At 40.6% G+C, this 19,767-nt stretch overlaps 1 protein-coding gene and 1 non-coding gene across 51 annotated transcripts in view; both read left to right on the top strand.

Annotated features, from left to right (window-relative positions):
* The window catches only part of SIPA1L1 (signal induced proliferation associated 1 like 1), a 428,639-nt gene that overhangs the window by 60,635 nt on the left and 348,237 nt on the right, over positions 1-19,767 (top strand). The gene's annotated exons all lie outside the window — the stretch shown is intronic.
* Positions 14,759-14,829, top strand: LOC129489025 (small nucleolar RNA SNORD56). The gene has a single exon (XR_008659849.1). It is a non-coding gene; the product is annotated as a small nucleolar RNA SNORD56 (small nucleolar RNA).

Below are 19,767 nucleotides of genomic sequence, written 5' to 3'. Positions count from 1 at the left end.
ACTGAAAAAGGGTGCCTTGAAACTACCGATGCCCCAGATTAAAAGCTTTCTCCCTCAGAAGTTCTGATTAAAATTGGTCGTGTTCTCAGAAGTGCCCAACAGGGTAGAGACAGTCTTCCTCAATATGGTCAAGGTCATAACTCACAATTTTACTGACTCTGATTATTCTGGGGACCATAGGCCCTGCCTTTGGTGGAGTGAGGACTAAAGGAAAGTAGGTAGGTGTGGGTATGGCCTCCATCCCAGAGTCTTCTCTACAACAGTTGCTGGTTTTTAGTTTTTGCTGCTGATTACTGAAGAATTTAGTGCTATAGGTGTTGAAACAAAAGCTCCTCGAGGGTAGGATCTCCTCGAGGGTAGGACTAATAAAACCTCAGGGTGTAGAATAGCTCTATCCAATAGATGTACGCTGTGCCTTTATTATATTTAAATATTTCTAGTTGCATTAAGACAAAGTGAAAAGAAAAGTGAATTTAATTTTAATAATATATTTTATTTCATCTGATTTATGTGAAATATCTCAACATATAATACATATAAAAAATTAGAGACACTTTACTTTCTTTTGTACATTCTTTTTTTTTTTGAAACAAGTCTTCCTCTGTTGCCCAGGCTGGAGTGCAGTGGCGCAATCTTGGCTCACTGCAACCTCTGACTCCCTGGTTCAAGTGATTGTGCTGCCCCAGCCTCCCGAGTAGCTAGGATTATAGGCATGTGCCACCATGCCCAGCTAATTTTTGTATTTTTAGTAGAGATGGGATTTCACCATGTTGGCCAGGATGCTCTCGATCTTCTGACCTCGTGATCTCCCTGCCTCAGCCTCCCAAGGTGCTGGGATTACAAGCGTGTGCCATCACACCCGGCCTGCACATTCTTTTGTTTTCAGAATCTAGTGTATATCTTAAGCTTATGGTATATCTCAATTTGTACTGGTACCATTTCAAATTCTTAATGGCCACGTGTGACTACTGCCTATCATATTGGACAGTGTGGTGACTGTATTAGTCAGGCTTCTCTAGAGGGACAGAACTAATAGGATAGATGTATATATAAAGGGGAGTTTGTAGGTCCCACAATAGACCATCTAAGCTGAGGAGCAAGGAAGCCAGTCCAAGTCCCAAAGCTGAAGAACTTGGATTCCAATGTTTGAGAGCAGGAGACATCCAGCACAGAAGAAAGATGTAGGCTGGGAGACTCAGCCAGTCTAGTTTCTTCACATTCTTCTGCTTGCTTTTATTCTGGCTGTGCTGGCAGCTGATTAGATGGTGCCCACCCAGATTGAGGGTGGGTCTGCCTTTCCCAGTCCACTAATTCAGATGTTAATCTCCTTTGGCAACACCTTCACAGACACACTCAGGAACAATACTTTGCATCCTTCAATCCAGTCAAGTTGACACTGAATATTAACCATCACAGCGACTGTATCTGGTATATGGTAGATGCACAGTAAGTATCTGTAAAATGAAGAAAGGAAGAAACAAAGGGAGAAAGAAAGGGAAGGGAAGAAGAAAATGGTAACATTTCAAAGATGAATAAACAGATGAACAGTTTTACTTGTTTCGGTGTGTCCTGGCAGCTCCTGACTAGAAGATAACTGAATGATCCTTTTATTTTTAGTTTAAAATCATTTTCATATGTATTATCTCATTAATACATACCTCCAGTACCATTGATTTAGACAGACCAAGTTGATCTCCTGAGGCTGTGTAAGGTTTAACCAGGATCCAAACTTGAGTACTTTCTTATTACTGTGAATTTTCTCATTGGTTTGTGTTAAAAATCTTCCCTATGAACAGTAGCTGGCCCTTGGTTATGGATAGATATTAAAAGAAAGACTGAGTAAATATTGTTAATACAGAACTATTTAAAAATAGTTGACTAGGCCAGGTGTGCTGGTATGCGCCTGTAGTCCCATATCCTCAGAAGGCTGAGGTGGGAGGATCCCTTGAGCACAGGAGTTCAAGGCTGCAGTGAGCTATGATCATGCCACCCTGTCTAAGGAACAAAAGAAAAAAATAGTTAGCTAAAGGTCACATCTTAAAGTTTGTCTTTAATTCAGTAATCAAAGACATGATTACTGTAGCCAAGAAAGGTGTGTGTGTGGCTTCTGTAGGTGTTAACACAGGCTGTCTGAATAACAGAAGGCACATAAAAATTTGTTAAATAAAAATACTTTTTGAAAAGGTATGCATACGTATGTTTCAAACTATTCTTCTAGATAACCATTTCACCTCTGCAGAAGTTGTTCTCTAGCAGGAATGTGTTACGATTTCTGTTCTACACGTGGAGAATTGTCTTTTATATAGAGGAAACTACTTAACCAGCATCATAACCCTTTGTTGCTTAAGTTATTGGATTTTGTGTCTTTCTTGTTTCGTGAGCCATTAAAATGGTTGGTTTTACTGTGCTTAACATTTAAATAAAAACCTAAGGCAGATGCTTTTGGTATGATTCAATTTGTTATGCTAAAGATGAATCCAAGTTAATTTCTAGAGTATCAGTATGATACGAAGACATTGCATTTCATCTTCCTTTTGGATAAAAGCCAAGACAGATCACTCTGCAGAGCAAGGTGTGTTGTTAACTGAGATATCAGTGCACAGCACATACTTCATACAAGGTGTTCAAATATTTGAATTTGTGAGAAACGACTCTAGTGTGCAGAAAATGGCATTTATTGAGAAGGCCTAAAATATGATTTTTAATTTTCCCTAAGTCAGTAGATACTGCAAAATACTTTGTTCATTATTGTTCGTTTTAGGATAATGTACCACAAGTTTGAAAAAGTAGTGCAAAAATTACTCAATAAAAGATACAGACTCAGGTTTTTGTCAAAGCAGAACCTACCGCCTAGACTTTAATTGACCCAAGCTACAAACAAAGAAGTCTAATTTGTCTTATGTATTTGGGAGATCATTCACAAGGAATTATCTACAAAATCACATGAATATTATTATCTACTGTGTGTACATTAAGGATTTAAGAGTGCATAGCTTCTACGCATACTGTAGCTTTTCTTTTCATAGCCTGGGGAAATGCTATGAATGCACCTAACTGAGATTTTAACATAATTGAAGCTTACCCTTTCCGTGTCAAATTCCAGACTCTAGAGGCACTTTGTTGGCCCACACGTCACACGTGCTCTTCTTTTTTAATAGGATAACTTAGGATCTGCATGGATAGAGAGAATGAGAGGCTAAAGATATTTCCTCCAGAAGATGGTAGAAGCTTAAATACACAATTACATGAGTGACAGTCTGAAAGTCTCTGAAAGTGGTTCTCAGCCCTGGCTGAACATCAGAATCATCTGTGGAGCTTTAGGATCTTAAAGCTAGCCAGATTTATTTGTTTTTAAATCAAAACCCTCCCTAGTGCTACGTACATTTTAGCCAGGATTCAAATTCTTCATTTAAGAGCTTTCTGAGGTTTCTTGATTCTGTAGTCATAGTGTGTCATATGTATTTCTTACCACCTTACCTATATAAATAGGTTTTTAGTTTTTATTGTTGTTTGGTAGAGATAGGGTCTTGCTATATTGCCCAGGCTAGTCTCGAACTCCTAGGTTCAAGCATTCCTTCTAGCTTGACATCTCAAAGTGCTGGGATTACAGGCATGAGTCACCGTGCCTGACCTGTTTATTAGAATTGATTTCTGATGAATCGCCAAAGATTTGTTTGTCTGATTGTTTCAAAGATAGGAAGACTTGATAAAGGGTGAGATAGGGCTGGTTCCTCTGCAGGAAGTCCTGAGGGAAACAGACCCCTAGGAGATGGGTAGGTAGTTGTAACTGGAGAGAAGAGGGGACAGTGGGTCAAAGCTTAGGGCTTTTAAGAGGAAAGAAAAATGAGTTGTACAAGGCATCTGTCTAGATGGCTCAGTGGGTAATAGATTTAACTAACTGGAAACTGCATTCCTTCATAGTTTCTATGTTTCCCTTTTGCCACCTTTGACTAGTTAAGGAAGATACATGATTGATGATCATTGCTCGGAAAATCTTTTACTTCTATTTGGATTTCTATTTTTAAGATAGTACCATTTGTAGGAAATCTGACATCTCCTTAAAGTGGTAGTTTTTTCCACCACTGTTTTTTATATTTTGTGTAGTCTTAGACATAGAAGGGCACTTTAATCTCCCATTTCGGATTTCCTATAGATTGCAGGGGACAAGTGAGATGTTTCATGTTTAGGAATATTGAGTATATTTTTCTTCATTTCTTTGGTAATAGGCAGTGTTTTGTGGCATACTTCTCAACCTTTTAATCAATTGGACTAAAGTGTGTGGTAATGTAGGTAATGGGTCTTTGTGTTCCTCACATTTAATAGAGACTCGTCGTCAGGAGCCCACCCTTTCCTCGGTCTGACATGCTGACTGTCAGTGTGGTGCTGTGTTTCATCATCTGAAGGGCTCGGAGGAGAGTGGGAAAGGGAACAGTTAATATTCAGCGGACAAGTGCATTTGCTGGTACTAGTTTCTGATTTTCTAGTACTACCCGTAAATATAAGTCCTTTGTCACATGTTATCAAGATTTCCATCTTTCTAAAAAGGAGATTAGAAAGTAAATGCAATTTATGAAGATTGGGGTAGGATGATAATTTGTAATTTTCTTTGGGACTGAAACTTCTTATCCAGCATTCCTTATGCTTATACCATTCAAATAAAGTATGAGAGTGAAAAAATGGTCCAGAAACCTGTTTGATAAAACCTGACTTAAAATGATACAGCTGTTTCATCCTAAATGAGTTAAACAATCCAAATATTTCCCCCTCTGATTATAAAAATATTTATTATAGAAAAATTGGAAAGTACAATAAAGCATGAAGAAGAAAATAAAAATCACCAGTAATCCCATAACCCAGCAGCAACTGCTGTTAATATTTAAACTATTTCCTTTCAGGATTTTTGGAGGGAGAGGCAGCCATACTCTTGTATCCTGTTTATGAACTTAATATTATGAGCATTTTCCCATGTACATAGCTATTCTTCAAAAACACGGTTTTTATTGGTTGTTTTGGTGCCCAAATATTTTTCTTTAGTTTCAATGTTATTTAAAACACCATTCATAATCCCAGCACTTTGGGAGGCCAAGGGAGGTGGATCACTTGAGCTCAGGAGTTTGAGACCAGAGCCTGGACAACATGGTGAAGCCCTGTCTCTACCAAAAAAAGAAGAAAAAAAAAAATTAGCCGTGCATGGTGGCATGTGCCTGTGGTTCCAGCTACTCGGGAGGCAGGAATGGGAGGATCACTGGAGCCCAGGAGGTGGAGGTTGCAGTGAGCTAAGATTGCACCACTACCCTCCAGCCTGGGTGACAGAATGAGATCCCATCTCAAAAAAACAAAAGCAAAAACAAAAACCCCACCATTCAGGAATCTGCTTGCGTGTCCCTTCCTCCATGACACCTTTTCTCCACAGAGGAAATGAAAAAAATCTCCACTGGCCTTCAATAGAATGTTGATTTTGTTGCTGCGGTGACAATATATCTTGCTTCATGTAATTTTTAAATATATGTATCTAATTCTTCATCTGACATTTATTGAACCTTTCCTTTGGAATAGACACTATACTAAGACTTCACAGGACAATGACAGTGGAAAGGAAATTGAAAAAAAAAAAAAGCCAACAAAAATTAGTTTTGTGCCTGTATTCAGTATCTTTTTTTTTTTTTTTTTTTTTGAGACAGAGTCTTGCTCTGTTGCCCAGGCTGGAGTGCAGTGGCCTGATCTTGGCTCACTGCAAGCTCTGCCTCCCAGGTTCATGCCATTCTCCTGCCTCAACCTCCCGAGTAGCTGGGACTACAGGCGCCCGCCACCACGCCCGGCTAATTTTTTGTATTTTTAGTAGAGATGGGGTTTCACCGTGTTAGCCAGGATGGTCTCGATCTCTTGACCTCGTGATCCACCCACCTCGGCCTCCCAAAGTGCTGGGATTACAGGCGTGAGACACCGTGCCCGGCCGCATTCAGTATTCTTAGTCTATAGGCTGGGAATGTAGACATTACTTAAATAATCACACATATAAATGTTAAATTATAACTGTGATATGTGATTTGAAGGACAAGTAAATGCTGCTTCTGAGAACAGTTCATATGAACAAGGATCAGGTGTTTTATTTGACAACAGATTTAAAATGATCCAGGTCCTGTACTTCTGTAAAGGTCAGTGCTAGCCAAGAAATAGCATGTTCTGCTCCGAGAACTTAATGTGCCTATGGTACTCTACCATGGTTAGAGAACATGGGGGTTCTTTTTGTCTTCTTCTGAACAACTAGAGTACATTCTAAAGAGTGACTCTCTAAGGACAGTACATTTTAAGGAGAGAGGGAGACAGTTTCAGAAAGGAATTCAAGTGATGCCAGGTTAGGAGGACTGTAGCAAGTGATTCTTAGGAAAGAAGGCACAGGGAGGACATTGTGGTTGTCCAGTGTGTAGCAGTAGGTCAAGGTGTATTGAGCAGATTCTTGCAGAGGTGAGTAGACTGCTGTACTGGTTCCCTTTCCATTCTAAGATTCCATGCTGTTAAAGATTATGTGAAGCCATTCAGCATCAGGTGGGTGTAAGAGGACCCTGAGGATGATTTTCAGCCTATGTCCATTTAGATTTGGAGGAAGAGTATCCACCCATTCTCCCTGCCCTCAAGTCTCAACTGTCCAAGCAAGAGGAAGCCAGAGAGGCTTGGAGAGCGCAGGAAAGCTACAACTCCCAATACCCATTATCTCCTGAGGACAGACAGGCTCCAGTGCAGGCAGATGCTTCAGGAGTTCCCTATAATCTGTAGGGTGGAAGCTGAGTGCCTTAATATGGCAGAGGCCCTCTGGATGTGGCTTCTGCCTTCCCTGTTGATCACTTTCTTCTCACTCGCCTGTCACCGAGCCTTGTTTGTTCTAGTGGTAGTGAAGTCCTTGCATAATGTGATTTCTTGCCTTTCAGTGCCCTTGCTGTTTCTTCTCCTTAAACATTCCTCTGATTTGCTGAATACATTCTTATTTTCCTTTCAGGACCAGCTTAAAAGTTAACATCTGTAGAGTTTTTCTGCTTTGCTCGAGTTAGTTACTTCATAACACATACCTCTGTTACAGTACTATTGAAACTTTTTTTTTTTTTTTTGAGACAGAGTCTCGCTCTGTCGCCCAGGCTGGAGTGCAGTGGTGCAATCTCGGCTCACTGCAAGCCCCGCCTCCCAGCTTCACACCATTCTCCTGCCTCAGCCTCCCTAGTAGCTGGGACTACAGGCGCCTGCCACCATGCCTCGCTAATTTTTTGTATTTTTTTTAGTAGAGACGGGGTTTCAGTGTGTTAGCCAGGATGATCTCGATCTCCTGACCTCGTGATCTGCCCGCCTCGGCCTCCCAAAGTACAGGCGTGAGCCACCGCGCCTGGCTGAAACGTTTTATTTAGCTTACCCCCCTAGACCATAAAATCCTTGAATACAGGGACAATGTATTCTGTTTAACTTTTCAGTGCCTGAAAGCTCTCAATAAATGGCACATTCTGGGCATTCAGTAATTTTTCAATGAATGAATATAATTCTCACTTGCCTTACCATATTGATACTTTATTGTGGCTGTGGCTTTGGAATTTAACATCATGAGATATAATAAATACATAGTTGAACTTACTGATTGGTTGATTTCAACCTTTGAAGTGTGTAAGAGTGTACTTTTCTTGACTCTCATTAAATATTCCAATAGAGAGGACATCAATATATGGAGGGGCATTCCTAGTTTCTACAAGACCACGTTGTATTTTGGATTACCTTCTTTTAATAGTACTCCTTAAAAATTGTCAAGTTACTATAATATTTTCAATAAGAAACACATCTTAGGTCTAAAAAAGGGTAAACTTAGGCTAAGGAAAATTTAAAATAAGTAATTGTGTAAAGAAAGATGATATTAATATGCATTTGAAAGTGCAGGAAATCTGTGGTAAGAAATTTTCCAAATTAAATTGGATGTACACTATGGACAATTAAAGAACAGATTGTGTTCTGATATGGTGTGGAGCTCATAGTTTGCCAAAGCCGATTTGTAAAATCTTACTGGACCACACTCATGCTAGCAGGACTTGCTTTAGTAATAGCTTTGTGGCTGGGCGTGGAGGCTCATGTCTGTAATCCTAGCACTTTGGGAGGCTGAGGCAGGAGGATCAGATGAGGCCAGAAGTTCAAGACCAGCTTGGGCAACATAGCAAAACCCAGTCTCTATCTTCCCCACACCCCACCAAAAAAAACTTTAGCCGGTATTGGTGGCATGTACCTGAAGTCCCAGCTACTTGGGAGGCTGAGATGGGAGGATCACTTGAGTCTGTGAGGTCAAGACTGCAGTGAGCCATGATCATGCTACTGCATTCAAGCCTGGGTGATACAGCAAGACCCCATCTCTAAAAAAATAAAAAATAATAGCTTCGTAGTTCAGTAACACCAGTGGTCTGGTTATCCAGGGCTGATCAGATCCTGGAAAATCTGATATGCTTAAACAGAATTTTTTGAATATTGATGTCTACTAGAAAGTCACTTGTTAACAAGCAATGAGAGGTAAATTTTCAGGCAGACAAGTATTTGATGGTAGAATAAGCAAATCCTGTTCCTAGCTGGCTAGATTGCTAGGGCAGCATTGTTGTCTTCAGAAAGCTTCTTGGGATGTATGCACTATCAAAGCCAGCAAGGGCGGAGGAAGGTGTTGACTTGCTACCCACATTTTCTTCTTTATCCCCTGCCAACATATCAGCCTAGATCTCTTCAGAGAGTTGTTCTACTGGGCACTCATCCTTTCTCTCATAGCTTCTGGCTGATTCTAATCAAAATAGGGTGTGCCTCTCCTATTACCCTAAATAGTTTAAATTTCTCCATTCACCAATTAATTATACAGCATTAATTTCCAAATGTCCTTTCATTAACTGGAAGCCCTTGTTACTATTATTTTGTAGCTAGAAAATGGTTTGTAAAATGGTTTGAAGTTACCAGAATATTATGTCATTCATCTCCTGTTGCATTTATGTATTATTCTCTAGACTTGATGAATGATACTCAGATCTTGTTCATAAGAGAGAACTATCTTGCTTGAGAAATGTCTCTGGTGTGACCGTCTTCCTTTGTTCAGACCTTTTCACCTATTCTCCAGCCTCTCCTGCTATATACATCCTTTGTAATAATGTTCATTTAAAATCAGCAGTGAATAAAATGACCTCATCCAAAAACAAACTGTTTAACTGTGTATTTGAGTTTGGTGATCTGGAATCGTGTTTGAATTAAGTGATGTGGATTCCTATTGCAAAAAACATTGTAGATACCCCTGAAGTTTGTAGTTGAATAATGTACCCAGGGTACCATCTAAAGTTAAGATAAGCTTAAGGTGACCTGCTACTGACTTCACCTGGTGGATAAGCAGTAAGGAGAAGGATAGTTAAAATAATTTGTATGATTTGTTTTAATACTAACTCAAAAGAAGAAGCTATATTAGAGCTTGTTAAAAAATTATTTTCATCATTTCAATTAAGGATAAAAAATTTGGGTGTTATTTTCATGTTTAATAATGGGGCTGCATTATATAATATGATGCTATTGAAATAAGAAAGAGAAAATGTATAAAGGCATAATTATAGCCAAATATGCAGTTATTTTGGTCTCTTAGTTTGGAGAGGACCCTTAGGAAATTTTTCTTAAAAAGAGTTTGTAATGATTCATAATTTCATCAGATCTACAAAATACACTTCAAATACTTTCAAGAAAGAAGCTTTGACATAATAACAAAGAAAAATATGCATAATTTTGGCAAGTGTGAAATTGTCAGCCACAGAGGATGTATTGTTTTGTTTTGTGTTTCACTGGACTGGCAGAGTCGAGTTTCCTTTTTGAGTTGTACATAGGCTCATACTATGACTGTTTATGCTGCTAACATAATATGATGAGTGAGGCTTTGGGATTGATGGTTAAAAATGAGGCTGGGTGTGGTGGCCATGTCTGTAAATCCTAGCATTTTGGGAGGCTGAGGCAGGAGGATCATTTGAGGCCAGAAGTGTCAGACCAGCCAGGGCAACATAGCAAGACCCTGTCTCTACAAAAAATAAAAAACAATTAGCCGAGCGCAGTAGGGCTTGCCTGTAGTCCCAGCTACTGGGGAGGCTGAGGTGCAAGGATCACTTGAGTCCAGGAGTTTGAGGCTGCAGTGAGCTATGATTGCGCTGCTTTGCTCCAGCCTGGGTGGCAGAGCAAGACCCTGTCTCTTGAAAACTCAAGAGCTGGTCCTGCTGTAGACCACACTAGGATTCCTTTCACTGAGACTCCTCTTGTGGGCTTGAAGACCAGGACTGTGTCAGCATCAGTGTTGTTTCCCTTGGCCCAGTATATGGAGGGATTTATATTTATTAAGTATGAAAACTATGCACCAGGTACTTGCTAGAAACTCTATATATGTTATTTTAGTTAAGGCTTTTTACAACTTCAAGATTAAGGAATTAGTCTACATATTTCAGCCACCGAGTAGTAACTTGCCCAGGGACAAAGTAAGAGTAAGTCTGAAACTTGGCTTCCCATCCAGGTCTGATGATGGAGCTCATGCCTTTTACACTCCACTGTGATGTCCTGTGCTCCTTAGAGAAGGGAACATAGTAGCTTGGAGACCATTTCTTGTCCTCTCTTGCTTAAGGTGTCAGGATCTCCTTCTGTATGCATGGTCCAGATCATTTAAAAAAAATATATCCTTCAGCCTTCTAGCCACTTACCCATTTATGCATGCATCTGGTAAATATTTATTGAGGACTTATTCTGTGCCAGGTGCTGTTCTAGATCCCGTAAATATGCTGGTTACCAAGCCTTCTCTGCCCTCTTAAAGTTTATACCCAATTATCTAAAGACTTATTATATAGTGAGTTTGGGGAGGAGGGGAGTGTCTGGGTTCTGAAATCAGTTCACTTGGGTTTCTCAGCCCAGTGCCAGACTTTTAGTAGACCCTCAATGTGTTAGTTTCTTTTGCCTCACTTATTTTTACCTAATTTTTATGCTCCTGGCCAACCATTGTCCCCTGTTTGTTCATTTACCCTTGTACTTTGACTTGTTGACTTGGGTTTGTGTGTTTTTTCTCAGTTCAAGATCAGTCTGTGAATCTTTAGAAACGAGCATGTCCTGCAAAGCAGTTTGGTCCAAGTGGTCAGTATCTGAGGTTGAATATTAAGAAGGTGATATGGTAAAACTGATATAATTTTTTGCTAAAAAAATGTTTTTTTGCTTTTAGGCATTAACCCTAATTACATTGTGTATCTATAATTTTATGTTGTTTTGAGTAGCATTGTTAGTAGTTTATCATGTTATATTATGCTACATGTGTCATTTAAAAAGGTTTACTATATTTAAAAATGCCATGTAATGAGTTAATGCTAAAACTCATTAACAAGAGCATTAAAATTAGATTCTATTATAAAATTCATTGAGCAAATGCTATTCATTATGGAGAATCTTGAGATACTTCCATTTGTGGAATGTTTCTTCTGTAGAATATCTTATATTTTTTGATAAATTTAAATTATTTACTGACTTTTTTAAGGTAAACTAAATGGACAAATTTCAAAATGCCCATTTGGAGCTGAGTCTCTTTCTAGGACTGGCCTCTGTGTGGCTAATGGATGATTCTGACTGTTGAAGATAGCTATTAATAACTTCAAAGGTCAGTCAAATGTAATCTTGATAGAAATACTGTTTTTGAGAATAGTGTATTTATTTTATGATGGTGCAATTTCTTTCTTTGTGAGAGGTGACAGCATGCTGGCAGTCCTCACAGCCCTTGCTCGCTCTCGGCGCCTCCTCTGCCTGGGCTCCCACTTTGGCGGCACTTGAGGAGCCCTTCAGCCCACCACTGCACTGTGGGAGCCCCTTTCTGGGCTGGCCAAGGCCGGAGCCGGCTCCCTCAGCTTGCAGGGAGGTGTGGAGGGAGAGGCGCGAGCGGGAACCGGGGCTGGGCGCGGCACTTGCGGGCCAGCTGGAGTTCCGGGTGGGCGTGGGCTTGGTGGGCCCCGCACTCGGAGCAGCCAGCCGGCCCTGCCGGCCCCGGGCAATGAGGGGCTTAGCACCTGGGCCAGCGGCTGTGGAGGGTGTACTGGGTCCCCCAGCAGTGCCAGCCCACCGGCGCTGCGCTCGATTTCTCGCCAGGCCTTAGCTGCCTTCCCACGGGGCAGGGCTCAGGACCTGCAGCCCACCATGCCTGAGCCTCCCACCCCTTCCGTGGGCTCCTGTGCGGCCCAAGCCTCACCAATGAACGCTGCCCCCTGCTCCACAGCGCCCAGTCCCATCGACCACCCAAGTGCTGAGGAGTACGGGCACACGGTGTGGGACTGGCAGGCAGCTCCACCTGCAGCCCTGGTGCAGGATCCACTGGGTGAAGCCAGCTGGGCTCCTGAGTCTGGTGGGGACGTGGAGAACCTTTACGTCTAGCTCAGGGATTGTAAATACACCAATCGGCACTCTGTATCTAGCTCAAGGTTTGTAAACGCCAATCAGCACCCTGTGTCTAGCTCAGGGTTTGTGAATGCACCAATCCACACTCTGTATCTAGCTACTCTGGTGGGGCCTTGGAGAACCTTTATGTCTAGCTCAGGGATTGTAAATATGCCAGTCGGCACTCTCTATCCAGCTCAAGGTTTGTAAACACACTGATCAGCACCCTGTGTCTAGCTCAGGGTTTGTGAATGCACCAATCGACACTGTGTATCTAGCTACTCTGGTGGGGCCTTGGAGAACCTTTATGTCTAGCTCAGGGATTGTAAATACAGCAATTGGCACTCTGTATCTAGCTCAAGGTTTGTAAACACACCAGTCAGCACCCTGTGTCTAGCTCAGGGTTTGTGAATGCACCAATCCACACTCTGTATCTAGCTACTCTGGTGGAGCCTTGGAGAATCTTTATGTCTAGCTCAGGGATTGTAAATACACCAATGGGCACTCTGTATCTAGCTCAAGGTTTGTAAACACACCAATCAGCATCCTGTGTCTAGCTCAGGGTTTGTGAATGCACCAATCGACACTCTGTATCTAGCTAATCTGGTGGGGACAGGGAGAACCTTTGTGTCTAGCTCAGGGACTGTAAACGCACCAATCAGCGCCCTGCCAAAACAGACCACTCGGCTCTACCAATCAGCAGGATGTGGGTGGGGCCGCATAAGAGAATAAAAGCAGGCTGCCCGAGCCAGCAGTGGCAACCCGCTCGGGTGCCCTTCCACACAGTGGAAGCTTTGTTCTTTTTCTCTTGCAATAAATCTTGCTGCTGCTCACTTTTTGGGTCCACACTGCCTTTATGAGCTGTAACACTCATCGCGAAGGTCTGCAGCTTTACTCCTGAAGCCAGTGAGACCACGAACCCACCAGGAGGAAGGAACAACTCCAGACGCGCCGCGTTAAGAGCTGTAACACTCACCGCGAAGGTCTGCAGCTTCACTCCTGAGCCAGCGAGACCACGAACTCACCAGAAGGAAGAAAGTCCGAACATATCTGAACATCAGAAGGAACAGACTCCAGACCCGCAACCTTAAGAGCTGTAACACTCACCGCGAGGGTCTGTGGCTTCATTCTTGAAGTCGGTGAGACCAAGAACCCACCAATTCCGGACACATTTGAACAACAGTATAGCCATCTTCTCCAGTCCTTCAAGCCAAGGATTTTAGTTGACTTTGGTCCCATTTTTCCTCCATCACGACATATAATTGTTTTCCGTGTGTTGTCAGTTTTATCTCTTAAGTCTCTTACATTCATTTCTTTCTTCATTCCCACTACCCCAGTTCAGATCCCAGTCATATCTCACCTCAAAAATTGCAGCAATCTTATTACTAGTATTTCTTTATTTATATTTATATATATATATAGTATCTTATTACTAGTATTTATTCAGTATTTTTCCTCTTTCAGGCTGTCTTTCACAATACTATTGAAATTTTTTTGGGGGGTGGGTGGGGAATAATGTTTGTGTGTGTGTGTGTGTGTGTGCGCGCGCACACATACAGGCACATATGGTTTTGACTGTGACAATTTCTAATAAACCTTTTGATAGCTGCTCACTGCCTGCAGGCTAAGTTAAGCTCCTGAGCAGGTCATTTAAAAACTTCGTGGAATCCTTCCAGCCTTCCAGTGCCAATGCCTCAGTCTCTCTCCTTGCCCTTCTAGTTGCTTCCAGCAATTGAACTATTTTCTTCACAGTTTGGTTGTTAGTGGAGTAGTGCTTTGTTGGTATTATTTGCCAAGTATTCAGACTTTCTTTTGTTCAGGCAGCCTTTTAATCATAAAGGCCACTATTTCATCTTGTTTGTACATCTTATGTAAGTGAGGCATTTTTAGCATCTTAGGTGGCAAAGTTTGTGTTCTACTTTTAATTGACCTTTATAAGATGTGACAAATTCCCACATAGAGTTTCTTTTTTTTCTTGAAAGGTTGATGGCCTAACTGGAATTAAATAACAAAAAAAATTTTTTTTTTTTTCTTGCGACGGAGTCTCGCTCTGTTGCTCAGGCGGGACTGCAGTGGCGCTGTCTCTGCTCACTGCAACCTCTGCTCCCGGGTTCACGCCATTTTCCTGCCTCAGCCTCCCGAGTGGCTGGGACTACAGGCGCCTGCCACCACACCCGGCTAATTTTTTGTATTTTTGTAGAGACGGGGTTTCACCATGTTAGCATAAATAACCAAAATTTAATTGCATTTCTTTAGACTAATTTTCAAAGGTTATTATGTTCCTCCAGGTATTACTTGAACGTTCTGAACTATTTTTATGCATAAAATTATGTTTTCACTACAATCATGGCAATATTTTTTGTCAACAGCAGTTCACCTAGTGAATGTAGATACTTTGGGTCTGAGTGAAAATGAATTGTAGCATTTTCTTTTGCATTAATAAATACCGTACTCACTTAAACTACCTGATAGAATGACAAGTCCTCCAAGTTTCATTCAGATTAATGTATTCCCTGTATCTAAAAGTGGATAGTTTACACATGAGCAATGACTCTGAGTGACACACCGACTGACACTCTTGGGATGCTGAGATTTGATGATCATCTTTGTAATCTCATAATGATTGATAGCACCCAAGTTCATGGATGCCAGAAATGATGTAGAAGTAGGCACCTGAGTTCTCTGGCTTTCTGAAGGGTGAGGCCAAAGCTAGGTGACAGACACCAGATGGATAGTAAGGACAAAGTAGAGCTTTGTGGTCTTTTGCTGTCCTTGAAGTGGTACCTATTTACACTTTGTGTCCTTGCTGCTTTTACATATCCTTCTCTGTGAATTAGGTTATGAACTTTTCAAAAGGAAATTCAAGATCATCATGATCTTAGGAGCTCCACAGCTTTTTGCCCAGAACCTTATACCCAATAGATGTTTCATAAGTGTTTGAATTAAAGTAAATACATATTCTTAAATAAAGTCATAATTGCACTTTAATTAAAATCTAACCTGTTTGGCTGGTGAGGGTGGAGATAGATCTCAACTTTCATTGAGGAGTGGCAAGTAAGTTTAGCACTTACTTTTGAGAATAAGGAAACATACAGCTGAAATCATGTCATTTAGGACTGACCACTGTGATGCTCATAACATGTTCCTTGATGCATATTCAAGTCCTGTTTCAGCTGTGAACTTCTGCTTTTCAAGTTTTTGTTTTGTCACTAACCAAATGTTTCTTAAATTCTAGTGAAGGGAAGAGGGAGGCAGTTGATGATGTTTGTATTATTCACCCCATCTGTTTCCTATAAGTGAGAGCAGTTTCCACGTAGTGCCTTTTGCCTATGTTGTCAAAAGCAGCATACAAATGTGGGCTCTGGTTTTTTTTCAGTGAGAAGAGAGTTAAGAACGTACTTTTGTTGTTGTCGTTGTTTTTGAAACAGGGTCTTGCTCTGTTGCCTAGGCTGGAGTGCAATGGTACTATCGTAGCTCTGTAACCTTGAACCCCTGGGCTTAAGCAATCCTGACATCTTAGCCTTCTGAGTAGCTTGGACCACAGGTGCACACCACCATACCTGGCTAGGTTTTAGAATTTTATTTTGTAGAGATAGGGCCTTGCTATGTTGCCTAGGCTGTTCTTGAATCCCTGGCCTCAAACCGTCCTCTCTTCTCTGCTCCCAAAGTGCTGGGATTACAGGTGCAGGTATAAACCACCACATCTTTTCTTCTTCTTCTTCTTCTTCTTATTTATTTTTATTTTTTTGAGATGCTTGCTCTGTCACCCACGCTGGAGTGCAGTGGCGCAGTCTCGACTCACTGCAACCTCCACCTCCCGGGTTCAAGCGATTCTCCTGCCTCAGCCTCCCAAGTAGCTGGGATTACAGGTGTGTACCATGACACCTGGCTGATTTTTGTATTTTTAGTAGAGACAGGGTTTCACCATGTTGGCTAGCCTAATCTCTAACTCCTGACCCCAAGTGATCCACCTGCCTCGGCCTCACAAAGTGTATTTTTTGTATTTTTTTTTAGAGTTGGGATTTCACCATGTTGCCCAGGCTGGTCTCAAACTCCTGGGCTCAGTCTGCCTGCCTGCCTTCACCTCCCAAAGTGCTGGGATTACAGGCATCAGCAGAGCTACCAGACCCAGCCCAAGAACTCACATTTTAAAGATCCGAGCTTGCCATTAATATATCTTCTTGTCATCTTAATACCAAAAGTGACTTTTCTGGTGTGAAAAGTAGGTGGCATACTTTGTAAGGTGCCTTGAGAACCTGTGCTTTTCTCTGGGGGATTAGGACTATCTGTTCTGGAATTGTGCCATTTCAAGAAGTAAACCTACTTATTTTCATTTTAAAAATGGTTTGAAGGCATCCACATAAATCATCTCAGGGGACTTAAGACTATTTTGGTATCATTACATAAAGCATTTTTTATTTTTTTATCCTATCGTATGGCACTTTTTATGAATTCATGCTTTGCAAAGGAGCAAATTGAATCTTAGGGAATGTTTGGTATTCATGTCAGCAGTGGCTGCCTTGGGTGGTCAAGCGGCACAGATAAGGCTGGAGGGATGTTGAGATTGTATGTATGTGTTTTAATTGATTCAGATATACTAGGATGAATGAGTGTTGCATTAACCTGTATAATCTATACATATATACATATATATGTTAATATGTATGTTATATATGTTAATATGTGTATATGTTAATATATACATACTAAACATTACTGTTTTTAATTTTAAAATATTTCAAACAAACTGGAAAGGATAAGGAATAATATAATGCCTTCCAGCTTCATCAGATCTTAATGGTTTGTCATATTTGCTTCAGGTCTTAAAACATTTTGGAAAAAATTGAAGCTCCCCTTTTCTACTCTCCTGATCCTGTGCTTCTATTGGAGTGCATATCACTTGATGGCTTCTAAGACAAATGCTAAATTCTTGTCAGATTACGCAGTGAGTAGTAGAGTGGTGGTTTCCTTTAGGGAAATGAAATTTATGCACCTCCCATTTTCAGGTTGTGCTTGCTGCAGCAGCCTCCACAACGAAGGAGCAGTGCTTCCAAAGAGGTTTAGTGAGCATGATACGGGGTCATTGAGCAAAATGAGAAGAGTATGTATTTTGAAAAGTAAATTTGATTGCTTGTGGGTATTCATGGTCTGATTTGTTGTTTAGCTTAAGCAGCATTTCAGAGCCACTAAGTAGTTTGTTCAGATTACTGTTAATCTGCTCAAATGCCCGAAGAGTCACTAAAACTGATGTTTTTCCAAGAAGATTTTGTGCTGTAGTTTCCAAGGGTGTTCTTCTCAAGTTACACTGACTTGGCTGGTTTTAGTAATTTTCCTTGAACATTGCCTCCAAGTTATGGGATTCTGAATACCTCTGTTTTACTTTCTTTATTCTTTTTTGGATAAATATAAAATAAAAAGGCTGCTTTTTTTTTTTTTTTTAGTGTCACTTAAAAGCTGTCTAATTTAATTGTATGACATATTTTTCTTTGTTGTTCGTCTGTTTGTTCAACTCTGTAGTTATATTAAACTTTATCATGTTTTACAATCAGAATTTAGTTTTGATAGGTTCCAGAAAACAGAAAGAAACATACCTGTCCTGAAATGTAGCTTTTTTGTGTGTGCTCTAAAACATTTTTCTTTATATTGCTTTCCTCAGTTAGTGTTCCCATTTAACCCAATATTTTTAGCAAAAGTTACATTTAATTAAGGCAGATAGGCATAACTAAAAATATAAAATGTTAAATGAATGCTAAGAAAAAAATTAATTTTTGGTAAGTTATATATCATAATTAAGGAAAAACCAGAAAAATAGAAATAAAAAAATTTACCGGTAATCTGATCTCTCATAAATATAAGATTTTTGGCCAGGCGCGGTGGCTCATGCCTGTAATCCCAGCACTTTGGGAGGCTGAGACGGGCGGATCATGAGGTCAGGAGATCGAAACCATCCTGGCTAAGACGGAGAAACCCTGTCTCTACTAAAACTACAAAAAATTAGCCGGGCGTGGTGGCGGGCGCCCGTAGTCCCAGCTACTGGGGAGGCTGAGGCAGGAGAATGGCGTGAACCCGGGAGGTGGAGCTTGCAGTGAGCCGAGATTGCGCCACTGCACTCCAGCCTGGGTGACAGAGCGAGACTCCGTCTCAAAAAAAAAAACAAACAAAAAAAGATTTTTTACTTGTGTATTGTTCCAGTTTTTTTCTGGAAAAATATAAAATACACATTTTAACAGTTTGTTGTTAACAACATGCATTTTTATGTAGCATCGTCAACAGTAAACTAATAATTTATAAATTACTCCTAAATTACAATTATTGTGAATACTATAAGGTAGAGGCTGCATAATATAATGGTAGAAACTTAGGCTTTGTATCAAGCGACTTAGGGTGGGATCCCTGCTTGTCCCGTTATTAACTTAGCTGTATGACGTTGGCCAAGTTACTTAACTGTTAGAAGTCTTTTCTGAAATCAAAAAAAAAATGGCTAATAATTACCTTGCAAGAGTATTATAGGAATTAGATGAAATAATGAGTCTCATTCATTCATATAGTGCTCGGAACACACTGAAAATTAACTTATTATTGAGAGGCAATATATTAATGGCATTGTATAAAAAAGGCAAGGATTTGGAATAGGATTGTCTTGAGTTTAAATAACAGTGCCACCACTTCTTAATTTATCTTGGGTAAGTTTTTTTTTTTTTTTTTTTTTGAGACAAGGTTTCTCTCTGTCTCCCAGGCTGGAGTGCAGTGGCACGACCTCAGCTCACTGTAACCCCTGCCTCCCGGGTTCAAGTGATTCTCTTGCCTCAGCCTCCTGAGTAGGTGGGATTACAGGCGTGAGCCATCACACCTGGCCAATTTTTGTATTTTTAGTAGAGACAGAGTTTCACCATATTGGCCAGGCTGGTCTTGAACTCTTGTCCTCATGTGATCTGCCGGCCTTGGCCTCTCAAAGTGCTGGGATTACAGGCATGAGCCACTGTGCCCGGTCTTGGGTAAGATTTAAAACTTCACTGATTATTATACTCCTTCCTAAAACAGAGATAATGCCGATGTCCTAGGATTGTTTTATTGGGTATATGAGGTAAAGAATATGTGCCTGGCATATTGGAGATACTATCATTATTATTTATAAGGGAAATTACTTAATTGGAAGACAATTAGATATTTTGCTATTTAAATTAATATCAAGGAGGAAGCTTCTAGATGTCCTAGATTTTATTTTTACTATTATAGTAGTATTTGTGGTTATTGAAGACTGTGTGAACAGTTTTATAACTGCCGCTCTCCCCCTCTCCCTCCACATTTGGAATAGGTAGCCATCTTTAAAATAACATGTAAAGAGGG

This window comes from Symphalangus syndactylus, chromosome 8, assembly GCF_028878055.3.
Source record: "Symphalangus syndactylus isolate Jambi chromosome 8, NHGRI_mSymSyn1-v2.1_pri, whole genome shotgun sequence".
Taxonomy (NCBI): Eukaryota; Metazoa; Chordata; class Mammalia; order Primates; family Hylobatidae; genus Symphalangus; species Symphalangus syndactylus.
The sequence above is the reverse complement of the archived record's forward strand: the minus strand, read 5'-3'. Positions and strand labels throughout refer to the sequence as shown.